Genomic DNA, 19,080 nt, shown 5'->3' with positions numbered 1-19,080 from the left:
ATTGTGCGTTCGGCTGATCGGGCCACTCTCTGCAGTCTGCTGTGGTCGTGTGCCAATGGCCATCAGGCTCCACAACCGTTAGCCCCTTTCATGACTGTGATGCACGCCAACGCTAGGTTTGGCCGAGTGAATCCACAGTCACTTGCTAGCCCATAGCCAACCAACCTAGATTTACCATGAAGGACTGGTTCTGCCCGAACCGTTTGTGTTGACCAGTGTTGACCAGTTTATAAAAAGTTTATTTTTGATCGTAGCTGCTCTCTCTCAATTTCGTTGAGGGGTTCATTTCTCTGTGTGGCCCGACTTGCTTGTATGGGAATAGGCTCCAGGTTCTCAATGTAACTTTGTTGATGTACCTGAACTTCACCTTTAACAGTTACAAAATCCATTCCTACATAGGAGAACTTTTCATGCTCCTCACGCCCAACCTTAAATGCAGATTGCAGTTGGGGAATCACATTGGATGAAAAGTTAGATGAGCCTGCCCAAAGAAAATCATCTACATGACATGCAAGCACCCCAGTGACCTTACATTGCTCATCCAACCAGTAAAAGACTGCCGGATCCACCTGTGAGACTCTACCACCAGTACTCAGCATGATCTCCTTCACGTTGTTGTACCAATATAGTGATGCATCTGCAAGACCATATACACATTTCTTTAGTTTCCATACAACATGTGGACATCCTGCCTCTAGAGGGGGGCGGATATAAATATCCCTGGATAGCTCAATACCCTGCAAGAATGCAGATTTGATGTCCATAGAATGGACTTCCCACTGGTTTTGACATATCACTGATAACATAAGTCTAAGTGAATCTGTGGCACATGTGGGGGAATCTTTCGGTAACTCTTGAATATTCCGCTCTTCAAAACCTCTGGCAACCAGTCGGGCTTTAGGCACGATACCCTTGGGAGTGTCTTTAAGACTACAAACCCATCTGGTGTAAATGCATTTCTGCCCTGCATCTTCAACTTCCTCAAATACATTATTAATGTGCCAGCTCTTTATTTCTTCCTGTTTAGCTGCATCAAATGAAATGTCTTTGGTTACAAGTACATCAGCTTCTCTGTTTTCTGTTTGAATGTTGAGATTATCAACCTGTGAGATATCAACTGCTTCCTTTTGCCCATCACTACCATCATTGTCTAGATGTTGCATGTTATACCAGGTTTTATATCAGCTTTGACTACTTCAGTTTCCACTCGACATTTTGTCAGTCCTATTTTGGCAGGCAGTTTCAGTGTTCTGGAAGAATGCACTATATTTCCATCTCCAAACCGGAATGGTCTGGAGCTTGGAGTTTCACTTTTTACCATCTGGTTCACTTGACTTTGACTGAGATCAGCGACGAAGCTGTCCAACCATTTTTCTCCACACACTGTGCGGGTACATGCAGTGTCAATGATAGCAGTCCCTAAGGACTCAGTTAGGAATACCTCTGTTTCAGACAGTACAGCAGTAAGCAGTGTGATGTCACATTCCTCTACCCTTGTTCGATCGTCAGTTAGCTTCACTTGCTCACTATTCTTGTGAGGACAGTCTTTAGCCCAATGGAACGTGCTCTGACATAAAGCACATTTTGATCTCTTACCGAACATATCCAGTGGGTTGGTACCCTGTGACGGTTGCCTCTGTTGTCCAACTTGTCCAAACTGCTGCGTCGTTGGACGTCTGAATCTTCCTTGTGAGCGTTGCTCCGTGAATAACGCTTCATCGTTAACGTGTATTCCGTTTGATGTGCCGCCGTGCACTCTCCCCCCAAAGATCCTCTTCAGCGCGGACTTCATTGCCGCAAACGTTAAATCTGTACACGCAGTCAGCGCCATTTGTCTATTTTTCTCGTCTAGACAAGCCGTGTCTAAAAGTTTAAAAGCTAACACGGCATCAGGGAGAGTCATGTCGTACCTTTTCATTCGGTTGTAACGTTGTTCAAAGTCAATCACATAGTCCGCCATGGACACGGAGCTCTCCTTTTTGATACAGTCAAAAAAAGAGTATGCATCGTATGCGCGGTCTCTCTCTTCTTTGAGAAATATGCCATCTAGTTTTGCTAGCAGCGTGTCCATACCATTGTTGGTGTTCAAGTCCAAAGCTGGTATTTACATAGCGATGTCCCTTGCCCTTCCTTCCAGCCCCAGGACAACGGCGAGGGCTTGTTTCTTCTCATCAAGTTCAGTAACCAGCTTCCAAATGGCGATCTCATTTTTCCAACACTCGTATGGTCGAGACTCGTCGAACTTCGGTGGAACTTTGTAGTTAGCAGTAGCCATCTTCTGCTAACCATCCTCTGCTACCAATGTTAGTCTACTATAAATAAACACGACGTTTATCTTCTGTTAACTTGGTTTATTTGATCAACTTGCAAACACAAATACAGAGCCATTAACGAACAGTGGACCTCATGCTCGTGGTCGACACAGACTAACTGCGCATGCGTTTCACAGCCTCCAGAGGGCAACCTAGACTACGTATTGCCAGTAGTATACAGGCAAAGAGATTACATGTTAACAAGTTTGGCCATGGGTAGGTAGGGAATTTATTTTATTTTATTTTTTTATTTTATTCTTTCCCACGGCGACTATGGATAGGGAATTTCTTTATTTAATTAAAATGTTCACAACAACATGGATGCATGTACTCTGCCAGCATGTTTAATATCCATAATACTAAATGTTTGACTAAGATTTCTATGAAACTTTATTCAATTTTTTTTTTTTTTTTTTTAATAATACTTTTTTTTTTAAAAACTCATAAAATATATTGGGTCGCACCTAAATCGGCAGGGTCGGTCGGCAACCTGAAACTAACTATTAATTTTGTTAGGCCTAACAATAACAAAGCTCTGCAGCTAACAACAGCAACAATTACATGCCCACAGACTAAAACAATGTCATGACACTAAAGCATACCGAAAACACTCATAAACCAGCAGCCAATTAATTTGTAGTAATAGTAAATCAGAACCACGCACTTATCAGTGACTTGCGATTTAACCTTGTAACAGGCAGGCAGAAAAGTGGCAATTTTTTTGACTTGAACTTGAGGACTGCATACTTTTCTTGCAAAGCATAGCTTTATACTTTATACTTATAGCACATGCATGCGGCTGGTCTCTTTTGAAAGATAACATTCTGAAGTTACCTATGCAAAAAAGGATAATCACTTTTAGTGCTAATGAAATAAAGTAACAGAGGTTTGAACTTGAACTTGTGTACTCACATTTATCTTTAGTGGTTGCAAGATTCCAGATTCCATTATTCCAGCATAGAGGTATGAGCTGGATAACACCACGGTTCCATACCATACCATACACCAAATTTTATGAAAATCTGTTCAGAAATGAGTCTTTGAGAGAGGTTTTAGTAAACCGACGCCAAAAAAAAGAGTTCCAATATCCATTTCTGCCATCCACCTCCATGCATTGTGAAGTCTGAGTCACAACTGATTTTTGCTCGTCAACTTTCACCTAGTTTCTATATTTGCACCCCCCCCCCCCCCCCCCCCCCCCTCGTGGGGTATCGTTGGAAGCGGACACTCATTGACTACAACACTGACCAATAATTTTCACCATCAGCAGTGATTGGTCAGTTCTCGAGCGTATACTGTCCGACGTGGGTCATTTGACGTGCGGCCTGTAAAAATGTTTTGCCTACATGGCCGATCGTTCATTTTCTGCATTTTTTATTAAATCGATGCTTCCACAATGCAGCTTTCCCAGAACTTTTTTTGCTTTCCCAGAATGCATTGGGAACTTTCAAAAGATCTCCGTTTCCAATTTTAGCCTTTTAGCTTCTCCGACACGCACGCTCTCACCGGTCTAGCCTGTTGCTTTGTTGGCAATGTTACGTCCCTAAGTGAGATTAATAAAAGGATCCCGAGCCCTACCCAACCCCTATCTATGCATACAAAATGGGCCAGAGCCCGGCCCTAATCTAACCCCTGAGATAATCTAAAATAATTGTTTTTGAAAATTGAAAGGTTTTAATATTGTATTTTTTGTCCCTTTCAGATATTATTCTACTCCAAGGCTAATAAGGAACGACCAATTATCTGACCAGAATGGAGGCCTCTGCCAGGACCCAGAGCGGACTGTCCCAGACCCAGGGTGGACCGTACCAGTCCCAGGTTGGACAAGCATCACAATACTCCCACGCTGCCAGTCCACACAGTGACGGAAATGGAAACCAGGTCACTCAGAGACCAAGTTCCCCCTCTCTACTGTATGACTTACTTACCGCAAATATTACAAAGCCAGAAAGTGGTAATTTCATCCCTCAAAATGGAGCTCTCTGGAGTGGACAGACACCTAATTGGCAGACTGCAAGAGCCCCTCAGCAGACTGTATCTTCACTGCAGGTCCCAGCTGGAGGGAGGAGTAATAACTACCATCAGGGGACTTTTACACAGGACAATGCAGCCATGCAAGCATCTTGTGTTAAAGTACAAAGTGGAAACAATGAACCTCAGCAGGCTTTACACCAGAACTCTCTGAACCGGCCAGATCCGAGTCCACCTAATGGAATACAACATAATCCTCTTTACTTATTGCAAGGCGTTGTATCCAAGGCATTGATTCAACAATGGCATATGCTCCGCTTGGATTTAATGGACCAAGAAGAAGAAGGCGTTGTATCCAATTCTAATCAGCAAGTTCCAATACAGGGTAAACAACCAGTAGTAGCACAAGATGTGTCTGTTAATTGTGTCCCACCTAACAGGCTCCAGTGTGGTGATGCTGAGAATGCTTCCTATCAAAATGTTAACAGGATACCAGTTAACACTCTCCCTGCTCCGGCTACTTCTGTTCAACATAGACACATGTCTCCTGCCAGAACATCAATGTCTACCACTACATACAGCCAACAGATGACTCATAACAACAGCAACGGGTACGGAATCGATGGCTTTCAACGTGGAGTCCTTCCCCACACTACTGCACCAAGTCAGTCTCAGTCTCTTCAGAGCATCAGCCATGTCATGACGTCAGACTCATCGAGTGGACAATCTTTAACACAAATCACTGAGATGGCCACTTCCTCCAGCCACTCTGCAACACACCCAAGTGGCTCCCAGTATTCAGATGGACGTAACTTTCCAAAAATAAATGGGCCACACACAGGCACATTGTCCAACTCTCAGATGATCCCTGGAGATGCAAATAATGTAAATTTGCGTCAAGCGGCAGGCTCCACACGTTTTCTGACTGTGGTTAATAATGCAGTTAACTCTGGGACTAGGTTAGCTACTTCACCAAATGCTTCCCCACCATATTTCCCTGTACAAAAGGACATATCCTCAAATCAGCACAGTTCAGGGGCTCCCCCAGAGGGTCGCCCTGTACAAAAGGGCTACTACGTCATAGTGAGTGAGGACGAAAGTGTAAAAGGATTCAAGGTAGATGATATTGTTTTTCATGAACATAAAGCGGATACGAATGGGATCTCGAAGGGCCTGCAAAGATGCTCTTTAAATGAAGTACTACAACAGGAGCAATGTCACCTGTCATCTGGAAAAACATCACTGCAAAGACATGGCCAACAATCTCTCCCACAAACACCTGCCTCATCAAGCAAAGTAAAGGACAGTAATCACATATATCCTGGTCATGCAGGCCAGAAAGCTATTGCAATTGTAAAACCACTGTCTCAGACAAACAACAAAGATGTCTACTCTGACATGTGCAGTGGTCAGTGTAAACAGACCACCACAACAGATGAATCTGGTAGAGTATGTGAGGAAACATCCATTGTGAAACCATTTGTAGACCACATTGCTGAATCTACCTCATTGACACAGAGACATAAATATGTGAATGGTAACGTTAGCCTGGAAATGTCCACTGAGGAAGGGGCTGATGCAATGACAAATCATGATACAGGACAATCAGAAACATTGCCAAACTATTTACATGCAGAGGATGTGGAATCTCAACCATCTGGTAGAATGCAAGCCACACCCACTTCTCATCAACCAGTCACCACTGAAGTGCCTTCAAGTCGAAGTGAGGCAATGGGTGAAACTAAGAGACGAGATGAACCAATTGTTGAGTTTGACTTGTCCTCAGTTCCATTAATCCAATGGAAATATGATAACTTGACAAAGTTGATAGAGATACTTGATAAAAGAATTAATAGCAAAATCCTTTCATTCCTTTCACAAAATGAAATTACAATTCCTGGTGTCGCAAGCACAATTTTAAGCATGTTTTGGGAAGCAACCTACGAAAATGTGTGGATGGAAGTGGACTCTCACACAAGTTTAATAAATGAGATTGAAGAATTCTGCAGCAAACATGTTGCATCAGACTCTGTCATACTCTCCTACTCTCAGGAACTGATAAAGAACTGCTATATCCTCACGCATGATGCTGTTCATTGCGAGAACACATACAAGTCATCATGGTTAAATACCAATGAGCAGCTTGATGACATCCATAAAGAGTTTGACTTCCCTTGGTCCTTGAAGTATGGTCTAACGTCTCTTGAGAGAGACGAACAGCCAACACTGATTGAGACGGAGAATGGTTTTCCTGAAAACGCAGCAAGTGAGGTGCAAAATGAAGGGGTGTCTCCAATAGAGATCACAACACTATGTGATGATGATTATGTAGAAAAACAAGCCTCAAGTGCCAGAGATGGCCTTAATCAAACCCCCGTCCCTCTGGAAAATGCAACGGCAGATTCCATCGACTCCAGTTACTCATTCAAGATTGATGTTTTGCCTCCAGAAGAGGCCAGGACCCTCTTTGAGAAGTTGGACAGTGAGCAGGTGAACACTGAGAATACAGAGGATCACTCTGAGATGATCATGAATGTGGAGGATGACTTGCCAGAGATGGCGACCGTCAGGTTGGGTGAGGTGAAATTGAAGAACAAGGTTCAGGCCCCCATCCAAGAGTTTTGCTGCACCATGAGGTTGATGGAAGTGATGGGGGGGTCGAACACTCCCTCACTCTGTAATTGCCAACCCAGGCGTGAGCAGAGTGCTGATGGTGTCACTGTGAAGAGATGTGAGGAAGAAAGGGACGTACAAACGGAGAACGTGATGAACCTGGACCCCTCCATGGAAAGCAAGAATAAAGTGGATATTGGTAATGCCATGGATAATCAAACCTTGACACCTACATGGATGACAGAATGTGAGAATCTCCTTGACATAACAGAAGAGGATGAGATCCTTCACTCTCAAACCAACATGGAGCCAAAGCGCATTCTTCCATCAAGAACGCCATCGGTGGACTCGAACATAATTGTACAAGAAATCGATGATTTCTTCTCCTGCAATGAAACAGAATTGTCCATTCTTAATTCAGAACTTGAAATGTGTTATGGACAATCTGAGCAGAAACGGCCAGAATCAACAGAGACACAGTTTAACACTGAACAGCAAACTCTTACCTTTCAGAATGATGTTTCTCTTGATTCACAGCTCACATCCACCGAGAAAAGGAATCAAGTTACTTTTCTTTCATCCCTCTCCTTGGCACAAAACAACTTCTGCATCCCACATCCTAAAAATAATCTGAGTCTTAAGGCAGAAACTCTTGATTTGTTGCCATTCCTGAAAAAGATTAAAGTGTCTTTGGATCCCAATTCGCTGCCTGCTCCTGAGGACAACTTGACACCTGTGGATCAGCCGCTTAATGGAAATGGCAACATTGATGACCTTGAACCTGTTCATAGCAAGGCTGTCACTGTAAAATTGGCCTTATTTGGCTCATCACCACAGAAAGAGCATGGGACTGTTATAAACAGCCAAAGATCCTCGAATAGGCATAGTATGTCATGTCGAAATAATTTCTACTTAATTGGAACACCACAGCCTCCAACTACTGTTTCTGTGACAGTTGGCTACAAACAGAAAGAACCAACAGAATTAACCCCTATAGGTGGAAGTCGAGTGATGAAAAGTCCAGACAAACAGGGGATCTCAGAGGAACCCTCTGAAACTGGCCCCAAGTCGGATAGTCCAGTTGAACAGCCCATGTTGGAGGGACCATCTGAAACTGGCCCTGTGATTCATAGTACTATCAAACAACGAATTTATGAAGAATGGAGGAACTGTTTTGTGCCAACAAAGAGGAAATCCAGAGGCAGAGTAAAGTCACTGAAGCATTTTATACAAACAAAGAGGAAGTCCAGAGGCAGGGTAATGACACTAAAGAAGCATTCATTTGCTTCTTCACATCGAGTAAGGCCAGAGACGACTAAAGCACCTTCCCCCACAGTCACAGAGGAGCTCCCAGTAGCTTCTGAAGGACAATCGCCACCTGGTACAGATAAGACCAAACAACCACTGAGTGCTCCAAGTAGGGAGACCTTTTTCAATCTTATTAGACAGAGGCATGGCGCTGTTCATTGTGAGAACACATACAAGTCATCATGGTTGAATACCAATGAGCAGCGTGATGACATCCATAAAGAGTTTGACTTCCCTTTGTCCTTGAAGTATGGTCTAACGACTCTTGAGAGAGACGAACAGCCAACACTGATTGAGACGGAGAATGGTTTTCCTGAAAACACAGCAAGTGAGGTGCAAAATGAAGGGGTGTCTCCAACTGAGATCACAGCACTATGTGATGATGATTATGTAGAAAAACAAGCCTCAAGTACCAGAGATGGCCTTAATCAAACCCCTGTTCCTCTGGAAAATGCAACGGCAGATTCTATCGACTCCAGTTACTCATTCAAGATTGATGTTTTGCCTCCAGAAGAGGCCAGGACCCTCTTTGAGAAGTTGAACAGTGAGCAGATGAACACTGAGAAGACAGAGGATCACTCTGAGATGATCATGAATGTGGAGGATGACTTGCCAGAGATCGTGAGCGTCAGGTTGGGTGCGGTGAAGTTGAACAGTGAGCAGGTGAACACTGAGAAGATGGAGGATCACTCTGAGATTATCATGAATGTGGAGGATGCCTTGCCAGAGATGGTGAGCGTCAGGTTGGGTGAGGTGAATTTGGAGAACAAGGTTCAGGCCCCCATCCAAGAGTTTTGCTGCACCATGAGGTGGATGGAAGTGATGGGGGTGTCGAACACTCCCTCACTCTGTAATTGCCAGTCCAGGCGTGAGCAGAGTGCTGATGGTGTCACTGCGAAGAGCTGTGAGGAAGAAAGGGACGTACAAACAAAGAGCGTGATGAAGCTAATGAAGTTGGACCCCACCATGGAAAGCAAGAATAAAGTGGATATTGGTAATGCCATCAATAATCAAACCTTGACACCTACATGGATAAAGCAATGTGAGAATTTCATTGACCTAACAGAAGAGAATGAGATCCTTCTCTCTCAAACCAACATGGAGCCCAAGCGCATCCTTCCATCAAGTACGCCATTGGTGGACTCAAACATAATTGTACGAGAAATCGATGATTTCTTCTCCTGCAGTGAAACAGAATTGTCTATTCTTAATGACTTGGGGCCAGAACTTGAAATGTATTATGGACAATCTGAGCAGAAATGGCCAGAATCAACAGAGACACAGTTTAACACTCAACAGCAAACTCTTACCTTTCAGAAGGAGGTTTCTCTCGATTTACAGCTCACATCCACCGAGAAAACGAATCAAGTTACTTTTCTTTCATCCCCCTCCTTGGCACAAAACAACTTCTGCATCCCACATCGTAAAAATAATCTGAGTCTTGAGGCGAGAAGAAAGCACAAGAGACGGGCAGAAACTCCTGATTCGTTGCCATTCCTGAAAAATATTAAAGTGTCTTTGGATCCCAACTCGCTGCCTGCTCCTGAGGACGAATTGACACCTGTGGATCAGCCACTTAATGGAAATGGCAACATTGATGACCTTGAACCTGTTCATAGCAAGGCTGTCACTATAAAACTGGCCTTATTTGGCTCATTGCCCCCGAAAGAGCATGGGACTGTTATAAATAGCCAAAGATCCTCGAATAACCAATTTGTACAAAGAAAGAGGAAGTCCAGAGGCAGGGTAATGACACTAAAGAAACATTCATTTTCTTCTTCACATCAAGTAAGGCCAGAGACGACTAAAGCACGTCCCCCCACAGTCACAGAGGAGCTCCCAGTAGCTTCTGAAGGACAATCGCCACCTGGTACAGATGAGACCAAACACGCATGGGGTGCTCAAAGGGAGTCCCTTTTAAAAAGTCTTAGACAGAGGGTGGAAAAATCAAAGACATGTGGGGTGACGCCCAAAAAGCCTGCAGATACTGAGAGAAGTAAATATGATCTGGGGAACCCCGCCCTCATGCCCCTTCAGGGGAATAATGTCCTTAGGTTCAATGTGCTTCCCAAAACCTTCAACTTCAACCATGGACCAGGTGACCCTGAGGAGTCGACTGATCCTCAGTTAGGTATGTTATGATCACCTGTCCACTACATTGAAATATTGAAGTTGATCAATCTAAATCGATGCATGAAAAAAAATATTAATGCAAATCTCTTGTTTACAATTGTGCTTGTATTTACTACAAATCTTTCGGTTTGGGAGAGGGAGGAATGGGTGATTTGTTTGTGTCTCTTCGCGGCACTTTAGTGGTCAAAACGATTGCAGCTTTAATTTTCACGTCAGTGTTCAGGACATTAGATTCTCAAAAATTGTATTGGGTAAAAAAGGTTCTAATACATCTTTATACTTCTTATAGTACAAGTATGTTATTCACACTATTTAAATTATCGGATTGCATAAATCCATTACAAGTAAGATGAAAATATTGATCAAGCGTTACCTATGTTTTTCTTCAGATATCCCTGACCCTGACAAAGAACATGGCCGAGATTCAAAACGACCAGCCAAGAGACTCAAAGGTACACATTGTTTGTGTGTTTGTACTGAAATTTGAAGGCCTTGAAATGTGTAGAAAATGGTACTCAACAAAATAGTAATTTGGGGAATTAGGAACAATTGTAATAGTTCATAAAGATGGATGGATACCAAGTCACTGCTCAATCCCAAGGTATTGCTACACCATTAGATGAGCTTTAGTATGGTGAAGGAACATCAACAGACACCATTAGATGAGCTTTAGTATGGTGAAGCAACATCAACAGACACCATTAGATGAGCTTTAGTATGGTGAAGGAACATCAACAGACACTAGGGGTGTAACGGTACACAAAAACCACGGTACGGTACGTACCTCAGTTTTGAAGTCAAGGTTCGGTACGGGTTTTCGGTACAGTGGGGGAAAGTTTGGCTTTCCATGTTCCACTCAGGGGTGATGTAGTGTGCAGTAACTAATTGTACTTGTACGGCTGTCAACGAATATTCTATATTGAAATTAATAATCGACTTGTAAACAAATTTAAATATAATAATAATTATATTAGATTGTGAAAAAAACAGCCCCCGGTGGGCGGTCGTTAGTGGTTAACATACCGTTGTATTCATTCAGTACACTACACAGCCGTTCGGTACGGTACACACTGAAACGGTTCGGTTCGGTACGGATACGTGTACCTTTACACCCCTAACAGACACCATTAGAGGAGCTTTAGTATGGTTAAGGGACATCAACAGACACCATTAGATGAGCTTTAGTATGGTGAAGGGACATCAACAGACACCATTAGCTTTAGTATGGTGAAGCAACATCAACAGACACCATTTTAAAGGAGCTTTAGTATAATAATAATAATACATCTATTTATTTTTTATATTTTATCAAATCTTTTTAATTTTCCTTTTTTACATGAAACAAAACACAGCACAATACAGTCACCACAATAACAAACAAAACATCACCGGACAGACACAGCAACAATAATAATAATTAATCAGTTTATTAATTATCGAGTAATCGAGAGTTATATGGGCTCTTTTAGCTTTGCAACAGCAGCCACCCAGATCGCAATATTAGACTCATTAACCCCTATAACACGTGCAGTGGATATCTCCAAATAGATCATATCAAGATAAGTGAGAATCCATACCTTCAGGCAGAGTTTGTCTGGGTGTATCCATCGTGAGGCAATACATTTTTTGGCAGCTGTGAGGCCGGCTAGAATCAGTCTTTTCACATGTGTAGAGGTTGGTAATTGAGAAACGTCATTCAATAGCAATACAGAAGGATAAACGGGTATGGTCAGAGAGAAAATATCTGAGAGCTGAGGGGTAACATTTTCCCAAAAGAGCTCAACAGAAGGACATTCCCAGTACATATGCATACATGTTCTGGTGTCACAGTTTGGACATAAGGTACATCGAGAGTCAGGCCTAAGACCCATTAGATTCAACCGTCTAGGGGTCAGATAAGTCCTGTGAACAAAATTTAGATCAATCTGTTGGTGATCTGGGTTGCCTGAGGATAGCCATTAGCCGGACATTTTCCCAGACTGCATCCCAATCAAAATCTAACTGTTGGTGGTTACCTCCCCCTGTTGGTTCTTAATGGAAGGGATATCAGCAAATTGTTCACTGGCTCGTATCTTCATAGCTAGTAGGTGGCTAGGCCTGGAGCCGTGAAAGTAGTAGTACGGTCTTGTTCTGTGCATTTGAAATTCAGACTGTTGTCTTAAAATGGAGTTAATATCTTTTTTCACCACCTTAATTTGAAGCTCCAGTCGACTAGAGTAGTTGTGCTGCAAAGAGGATATCAACGTGGCATGAAGCTTTTCCAATTCCACCAGCTTGGAGAGACGTCCCTTGCGGAGATTAGTACCGAGCCAGCATTAAACTGCAGGAATTCAGTGTGCTTCTCTTTAAATTGCAAGTTAAACTCTCCGTTTTTCAGCAGCGTTGAGTTAAAGCGCCATCTAGGGGCGCGGGACGTTATTTTACTGAGAGAACCCTTGAGAAGGATACCTTTGTGGTCTGAAAGTGCAATGGGCATTAAGTCAACATCAAAGCTATCGAAGAGACGCGGGGAAGAAAAAACATAATCAATTCTGGAAAAGGTCTTATGTCTCGAAGAGAAAAAAGAGTAATCTCTCGCGGATGGGTTGAGCAAACGCCACACATGCAGAGACCAGAGCAATTTTTCGGTTAGAGTATTCCATTTTAGCAATAGTAATTCGACCATCTGCATCAGACCACACATCTAACAGTTTAATATTCAAATTTAGCTTCGCTATTATGGCTACCCCACGGGACAGGCTGGAGTTACACCTAGGGTGTTTTCGTTTCATTTTCAATATGATTTTTGCTTTCCAGAGCGCAACGTAAAAACAGCCGAGTTAGACATTCGTTTTGCAACCTGAGCACTTTCGTTTTGTCAGAATGAGGCTTGGTCAGACCGCAACGGATCACGTCTCGAATTCAGCACTGAGCATGCGCGGGGAGGTAGTTACTCTCCCTCGTCCCCGCTGTCATCTCACACACAATGTGAGAGCTGGACCTGTGTAGTTTATAACGTTATTTCGCGAGCCCAGCTGTCAGAAACTGTACATTGTAACTTTAACATTAACACAGCGCAGCTGTCAACTGTACTTTGTGACGTTATGTTATTTCGGGCATTCATAATGTTATTTCGCACGACTGTACATTGTAACGTTAACACAGCCCAGCTGTCAACTGTACTTTGTAACGTTATGTTATTTCGGGCATTCATAACGTTATTTCGCGCGACTGTACATTGTAACATTAACACAGCCCAGCTGTCAACTGTACTTTGTAACGTTATTTCGGGCGTTTTATTCATAACAAACATTGACGCGATTCCGCCAACACATATGTAATATTAATAGGTTTTGCTCACAGAGAGATAGATAAATAAATAAACATAATCACGGTTATCTACCTCAACAACTGCATGTACTGTAGAAATGTATGTTTCAGTGCAGATAAAGGTACTGTACAAAATAACCTCTAAAACACTGCTGCTCTGTGCTGCAAGAGGCAGGAGAGATGAGGCGCGCAGGGCATGGGGGCTGCTGCTCGGTGCTGGGAGAGATGAGGCATGGGGGGCATGGCTGCTGCTCGGGCTGCTGCTCGAGACAGACAGACAGACAGCCCAGACAGGAGAGATACACGGTGCTGCGCGCGGGCTGCTCCTCGGCCGCTGCTCGGTGCTGCTCCCCGGGCTCGAGACAGACAGCCAGACAGGAGGGATATACACGGTGCTGCGCGCGGGCTGTAGGTTACACTGCAGTCTGACAGTCTACTGCGCATGGGCGTTGAGCAAAAACGGCTCCGCGCAGATTACACGGCCACGTTGTCGGCGAGTTTTGGCGAGTATCCAAAACGAAAACACCTTTTCAGCGTTCCCGCTAGGGCAACGCGTTTTCCTGCCAAAACGGCATTTCTATGTAACAGGGACAGCAAACATATTCATTTAGCAACAAAACGAAAACATAAACGCCCAGTGTAACCTAGGCCTTAGTGCTAAAAGAAGAAGAACTTATGTTATGGTAAAATCTATTTGCCAGTCTTGCATTATCAGCCATTAAAAGGTGCCTTTCACTCAGTAAAGCAAGGTCCACTTCCTTCCTTCTTAGCAACGTTAGTACACTTGTGCGTTTATGAGGTAAATTAAGACCCCCTGTATTCCAGATCAAGATATTTAAATTAGCCATAGTCTAAAAGGGCTGCAGTGTGACTGAATGTAATTCGTTTGGAGTAGAGCACTAGAACAGACATATATCCACTCGTTAAGGTTCTATTGAGTTCCGAGCATGAGCGTGAAAACAAAAATAAAATAGAGCGAGTCGAATGAAAACAAAAATCAACGCACCCCCCCATTCCCACCCCCCTCCCCCCATCAGATAACTTGTCCGATATCAATCAAACATCAGTTGGCCACTATGACTGAGCATAACAACCACAACATTATGTAACTTAACCATACCAAAAATGTGTAAGGTATATTATAACAATTTAGAAAAAGGAACCCACTTCGCTCATCAGAGAGAAGAAATCTATGCAAAGTTCAATGCAAAGTTCAATGTGCAGACGATAAAAAGCAGATACATTAAAACACAGCTCGTCTGAGTTAAACTTGAGAAAAGGCAATATGCATACCCATCGTTGAGATAATACAGCGGAGATAAACCTTGAGCATTACCATTCTGTTGGACCAAAAAGTTATGGTAGGCGCGTGGTAACGGTAGTGTTAGCTAGGAGAGTTGGATAACCAGCATGCCTTGAACTTAGCTTAATCAGGCTCAGGGCCTGTTATACCCTGATTCACGTAGACAGCTCCGCCGAGAAGGGTCCATCCCCCTCGGCCGGCAGATACTTTAAAACACAGTTCGTCTGAGTGAAACTTGAAAAAAGTCAATATGCATAAGAAATCTATGCGAAGTTCAATGCGGAGTTCAATGTGCAGACGATAAAAAGCAGATACGTTAAAACACATCTTGTCTGTGTGAAACTTGAAGAAAGTCAATATGTATACCCGTCATTGAGATAATACAGCGGAGATATAACAAGCACGCCTTGTACTTAGCTTAAACAGGCTCAGGCCCGTTATACCCTGATTCACGTAGACAGCACCGCCGAGGAGGGTCCATCCCCCTCGGCCGGGAAGGCCATCCAGGACCAGGCCTGTTACACCCCGATTCCTGCAGCCAGCTCCGCCGAGGGGGGTCCGTCCCACTCGGCCAGGGAGGATACCATGCCGCTCCGTAGGAAGTGTAGTGCTTCAGTCGGCAAGGTGAAGAGGCGGTTGCATGTAACAACACCGTGGCCCATCTTGACTTTCAAGGTGGCTGGGTAGAGTAGGAAAACTTCGATGCCCTTTTCACGAGCGTAGTCCATAGCCTGAGAGAAGGCTCTGCGGCGTTTGACGGTGTAATCGCTGAAGTCCGCGGCGAATCTGAGGGGATGGTTATCCACGTTGGAGGATGCTTTCTGGCCTTTCGCAGAAGAGCCTGGTGTGCAGTGAAACGCAGGCAGCAGAATATGAAGGCGCGGGGACGTTCACCCTTCTCCGGGGGACCTTTTGTGAAAATTCTGTGGGCACGTTCAATCTCCGGAGGGACGATGGACGAGAACCACTTGGGAATCATCCGTTCCAGATACTGAATCGGCGCATCACCCTCGACGCTTTTGTTAAGGGGATGCAGACCAGAGAAAGACTTTTGTCTTGTTTACATCAGGGTCCCCCATTTTCAATGAATCATAACATATATGACATACATGACATACAGTTAGACAGTACTGCTACATCTATACATTCATGACATACCAGATGTACAAATACAGTACTGTTTGTGATACAAAAAGAGTTAAAATTATTTTTTTAATGTTGTGTTATTTCATGATAATTAACTAGAACACGATTGTTAGAGAATTCTTCCCACCCAAGTTCTTTAATTGATATTAGTATGGACCAGCTGACCAGAGATTCACAAGCGACAAAGTTCTATTTCTCAGACGTTGTCTTTATTGTCGAACACAAGAACACAGAACTCCGACCAGCCCTTCCACGGGGCTCAGTCTCCCAGAATGAAGACATGACATAACAGCGTTATATACCCTCTTGTACAAAGAGAGAAGGGGAGGGGTGTGTGTGTATATGTATCTGTGTGTGTATGTATGTGTGTGTGGTGTGTGTGTTTAAGTGCAAGAGTTAATAGGTGTTTTCTGAGACGCGGTGAGTAGGGCTGGTTAACTATTTTACCGGTCCGACCCAGCACTCGGTCAAGGGTCAACGGGTGTGAGTGTGTGTGTGGAGGGAGACACACAGAGCCACGGTCCTACAGCCTGCATCGTGGGGAGACAATGGGTGCTCAGATACATAAGATATTGACATCAAATATTACTAGATCAATGAACTAAACTAAATCACAATGACATTGTAGGTGCGTGGGCTCCCGATCCTCCAAAGAAGTACAACCCCCTGCCGTCTCTAGACTCTCAAGTCCCCAAGACCAGCACCATCTTCCAACAGTTTCAGAAGAAATACAAAAAGAAGAAGTAGCCATCAGAAGAAGAATTCAGCTGAACACATATTCAATGTTGACATTTAGGTTTTGCTGGAGAAAGTAGTGTTTTTTTGTTTTGTTTCCCAGAAATCCTCAAATGTTGAAAACTGCCAAATATTCCTGAACTGTTGCTGGTAGAGTTGCCAAACTTAAACAGTGATGGCAAAGAATGTCTGGTGCTTGTGTACCACCCTCAGGGCGTGATTATTTTCATATTTGTGTGGAAGATTCGTAGGCTATTGAAGGTTAGCTGCCATCATTGGAAAGCTCACTAAGTATCTTTAAAAGTAAGCTAAAAACATATCTTTTCACCTTGGCCTTTTAACACTTTCAGCGCCATAAACTGTCCCCAAGCCGCCTCAAGGCCAGCTTAAAATTGTCATTTTCGTGGTGTTTCACGATGTGTGTGTGTTCTGTATTATAGCTGTGGAGACAATGGTGTGGCTCATTTGAAAGACACTACTTGTAGTCCAACATGGAAAAAATAGTTAGTTTCTACACACTGTAGTTTATTACACGCTAAACATTGCACATTTCCAAGATAATCCAGTCTTTTTCCATAGATCGCGAGATAAAACGTGTTATGTGCAATAAGCCCAAACCGTTCTGGTTGATCCCCTGAAACCCCAAATACTCCCAAATCAAAGGCATATACCATGTACACATGTACCTTCACAAAATCATCAAGGGGGGGGGTCGTTTTAACTCAAATCCGTGATCGTGTTTGTTGAGCATGTTTTACGTCCGGTAAAACACAAAACTGTGATCGTTAGAAAAACATGTTTCACATTCGGTAAAATAGACCATACCTTAGCCAGAAGGTATTCTAAATAGAATAATTCCAAGTGATCGCATACGCCTCGGCAAAGGAATTTCGAGGCAATCGATGTGAATCTAGCTGTTCAAGCAGGAGGAGGAGCCCTTACCAAAAAAAATTAAAAAGGGAAAACGTGTATCAACACCAAGCCATTCCAGTTCAAAGGTAGGCGATACTGCCACCTGGTGATATTCGATCGGCATTGCAATTCCAACGTAGGGAAACGAGCCAGGGGCGGCTAGAATGATCCGGATGATGATTTAGAACCGGGATCAGAGGAAAAAGATCAAAGGATCTAAAAACTAGTTTACTCGTTATTGGCGCTCAACGCTTGTCGGTGAGTTCAGTGGTGGGGACTGGCCGGGGTCCGTCGGGGCAAGTGCGGGAGACTGGTGTTCGGCTCTGGGGGAGGTCTGGGGGGGGTTCACATGCTTGTGCGCATAGGGATGTTCATTGTTTGGTCATTGTATTTGGTGAACGGTCCGGGTGCTTGTTTTTTCCTTCGGTCATGACATGCTCTATCAGGGTGTGTGTCTTGGATGGGGTTGTGGTGGGGATTGATGTGTGGGGTGTAGGCATGGGCTGGTTACCGGTTTCACGGTTTACCGCGGTTTGAAAATGTTGCGGTGTCAAAACCACTAATATTACGTTCAGATGGTAGGCGCCGATGGTATACGTTTAGAATCATGAACTTCGGAAAATGCCTGTCAGAAATGTCAACTGGAATGCACCTTTGGAACACCCCCCGGAAGTCCAGCGAGGAAATCCATGTGGTGCAGTTTGTTTACACCAGTCAGCAAAATAAAACGCTGAGTCGGGTTGTCTTGAAATCAACTTTAGTAATAGCTGGGAGTTACCATGGCTAGCTAATTAGCTGTAAGGGATAATACATGACGTGGTGTGCTGTTATCTGAAAATAATGCTCAATGCACGGTGGTAATTAGCTAACGTTAGCCCTTCGCAGAGTGGGGTTTGCCTGGAAAGTAACGTTAGCTACAGCTTCGTTAACCTAGCTAACATCAGCTACATAGCTAGCAAGCTATACAAAAAGAAACAGTTTAATGTGACTGATCTAGTGAGCTAGAATCAGAACATTCCACCCATAAATAGCTAATGTCAAATATAAATAACGTAACGGTCATACCAAACCATTCGTTTTGACAGGAGCTAGCTAGTAGTACCGGTGATATGTTGCGAATTGATTTCAGTCGACTAGCTCTTCGGTCATTCATTACCAAATCTAGCCAAGTTGGCTGTATTTTCCACCCGTTGTATTGGTTAAATTATGTTTACTACGAAGGTAGCTAACTCTAGCTAGCTTACATTGCACTACTTTTATTGTCTTTTATTCCTATTCTTATGTCTGCACTTTATGCATTTATGGATTGCATTTATGGATTGCAAATGTTATGCCTAT

At 43.5% G+C, this 19,080-nt stretch overlaps 1 long non-coding RNA gene across 1 annotated transcript; it reads left to right on the top strand.

Annotated features, from left to right (window-relative positions):
- The first annotated feature begins 7,593 nt into the window (after window positions 1–7,593).
- LOC311245698 lies at window positions 7,594–17,997 on the top strand. The gene is made up of 3 exons (XR_014620758.1): window positions 7,594–10,335; window positions 10,727–10,789; window positions 16,724–17,997. It is a non-coding gene; the product is annotated as an uncharacterized lncRNA (long non-coding RNA).
- Window positions 17,998–19,080: the final 1,083 nt, after the last annotated feature.

Source organism: Notolepis coatsorum, assembly GCF_963971535.1.
Source record: "Notolepis coatsorum genome assembly, chromosome: 18".
In the NCBI taxonomy this organism is placed as follows: domain Eukaryota; kingdom Metazoa; phylum Chordata; class Actinopteri; order Aulopiformes; family Paralepididae; genus Notolepis; species Notolepis coatsorum.
Note: the sequence above shows the minus strand (reverse complement) of the source record. Positions and strands in the feature narration are given on the sequence as shown.